This window comes from Hylaeus volcanicus, chromosome 2, assembly GCF_026283585.1.
Source record: "Hylaeus volcanicus isolate JK05 chromosome 2, UHH_iyHylVolc1.0_haploid, whole genome shotgun sequence".
Classification (NCBI taxonomy): domain Eukaryota; kingdom Metazoa; phylum Arthropoda; class Insecta; order Hymenoptera; family Colletidae; genus Hylaeus; species Hylaeus volcanicus.
Window position 1 is genome coordinate 15,817,798 of NC_071977.1, and position 3,347 is coordinate 15,821,144.

Here is a 3,347-nt window from a genome sequence, read left to right on the forward strand (position 1 = left end):
TATCGCTTCAACATTTCTATCGCTTAATTGTTTTTTTCTTGTTAATTTCGCAACTTACATAAATAGCTATTTTTTTTGTAATCTATCTATTCTAGAGATTTCCGAGATATGTAGAATGTCATTGTGTATAAAAAATAAGTTAATAAATTACAATTTTACATAGTTTTTTTGGAAATTGATCGGTGTACTAATACTTTCTACACCCACTGTACATACATCTATATGCGAGGTTCAGTAGCCAACAAATTTTACACATTGTTGTTCCTTTAACAAATTAAAAATGTCGTACTTAACAAATGCAATTACTTGAGAATTATTAGGTGTAGAAATTAATTCCATCCCGTTACAATTTCTATGCAATTATTCACAACTAGATTGGGGATTTTTATGCATTTATGGGAAACGAGCAAGAAACTATAAAATGCATACAGTATACAATAATATAATGTGAACATTACTTTCAATACTTTTATAATATTCGCAGAGTAAAATAAATTCCTATTTAGATTCAATTTCTGTAGGTACGTTCACAAAGATTTTATTTTCCATAAAGATCCGAAGTCTATTCATAACTTTAGTTTGAATAGAAATATTTACCGTCCATTTTGTTACGTTATTAATAAAACACACAGATTGCTTCAACATTTAGTTTTTCAAATTTATGTGCTCTTTTGAAATGTGTGAATAAGAGAAGATTAAAAATTTTATGGCTTTTCTATATATATTAAATAAATGGTAAGTTTACTTCGGAAAGGCACAGAGGAAATTTCTGTATCTAATTAAACACATTTACTTTCCTATTATCCTTCACAATTATATTAATAATCTACATAGTTCATAGTTATCACAACTTGAAAGGCTATTAACTCTAACAATTTTTCTAACACACATGTCTTAGCTAATATAAATATTCACCAATTTTATCAAATAATTAAAAAATAGAAGCACAAAAGGAAGAGGCTTATTCAACAGTGTATTGAAAATACTCTCAATATAACGAAAAATAAGTTGTATACAAATAATCACCTAGCTTTGTATGACACAGACTATAAGATAATAACTACTTCGATTACAATTACTACTGAAATTGGCCACTTATTACAAAATAACAAAACTCCTAACTCTACGTTTAATACCACTTTAGTAAAAGATCAATCTATCCAAATATATACTGATGGTAGCAAGATACCCAATTCTAAGTCAGTGGGTTGTGCTTGCTTATGTTATGAATAGACTGTGGATCTTTATGCAAATGCATATTTTTATAGAAAATAAGTAGACGAATGGAACCTGGACAGAAAATGTCATGATTAGATGATTCCAAAAATATATTTTTTATTTTGCATATTTTGCATATAGCATATTGTGCATATTTTTTTCATAAATGCATATCCGATTATTTAATGGTCCACCAGAATAAATAAGATAGATGTGCCTAAAAGATTGATCAGCTACGATCGACAACGTGTTCTAATTTCGATTTGGTAAATACTGTATTGACATACAGTAAGAGACAATACAAAGTCGATGATACTATAATGTGTAAACCGACAGAGTCACGCTGCAGTTAATCTCCATTTTCCAAGGTAATCAGTAGCTATTACGAAATTGGAAACAATAGGATTACCTCTAACAGAATCTATAGATTTGGTAACTACAGTTACAGAAAATTTAATAATTATACCCGGTGATTATGGAGAAAAAGTTATAGATAAAATGGAATCAGTATTAAAACGGAAAGTACACTCTAATATATTACTCAAAATAAGCAAGATTTTAAAGGGTAAACACGTTGAAGAACAACGAGAGGTTCTGGCACATCATTGGAATAAATTTAATTATGCCCCTATAACATCATGTGATGTAGAACGCTCTTTTTCGACGTATAAATTAATTTTAATAGATAAGAGGTATCAATTTACAATCGAAAATATTGAAAAAACTATTGTTGTATATTGTAATTTAAATTATAATAAATAAAAAATAAAAAATAGTTATTATATAATTATTTTATATATCCATACATACAATCCCTATACTTATATTTAACATATACCTTGCATACATCTTACATATATTTTGCATATATTTTGCATATTTCGATATATTATAAATACATAAAGATCCGCAGTCTAGTTATGAACTAGGCATCACAATTAAAAAAACTCTACCTGTAAAATCATCTATATTTACCGCTGAATGTTTTCCAATAAATAATGCACTAGATATCGCCTTAAACAATCCTAATATCAATTATAAAGTCATTACGGATTCCCTCAGCTGTCTCATATGCCTTAAAAATAATAAAGTAAATACAAATATTAATCCATACATACTCAGTATCAAAAGCAAATATAGCGAGTTCAAACAAAAAAGCTCAAATAATAGTAACATAGAATTCATCAGGATTCCGTCACATCTAGGTATTCATGGTAATGAAGATGTTGACAGCTGAGCCAAGAATGCCACATTGTTTGAACCCAATAAAACTATACCAATCCTACATACAAACTTTAGAGAATTGCATAAGTATAATGCTAGTTCCAATACTAAAAAGCGCAATCAAAGTCAAGGTCTAGAGAAAGGTAAAGTGTATTTTAAACGCTATGTCAGCAGAAAGCAAAAAACGTGGTTCCACGATAAAAATCTTCCAAGAAAAGTTGTGTAGTAACCATTAATAGGTGTAGAGCTGACCATTACAATCTTGCGGCATCACTGGCACTTATAGGGATTACGAATCAAGCTAATTGCGATTGTAACCATATCATAAAAGACCTAGATCATGTTCTTTGGCAATGTCCGTTATATGAATTCCAAAGAATGACACTTATCGAGAAATTAAAAAAGCGTAAACAGTCCCCACCACTGGATATTAAATCTCTTCTTGCAAGTGTAACATTCAAGTTCTATTACAGGTGTGCAAATTTTTCGATTAATGTAACCTACAAATTTAATCATTCCCTATGTAATACTTAGTTTAACTGCTTAAACTCCTGTGCACTTTTTTTTTTTTGGTAAAATTGTATTTATAAATCTATGTACAATAATAATGTATAGCTGTATAAACCTCCTAAGAGGTTTGGGTAAGCTATAATAAAAAAGAAACCTCTAACAATTTTCCATGAACAGTTTCTTACATCTACCATCCACAACAAACAATGTCAAACCATCCTCAATCTCAACAACTATCTCCCCCACATTTCATGAATCCTACGAAAACCCATTTCCTTTAAAAAAAAAGGCAGACTAGCTAAATTGCTATGAAACCCAGGAGTGCGAAGAAATAGCTGCAAATCGTTACATCTGGCTCCTCGGACCGCGGATATGAAGAGGGTGGGGGGCGAAAA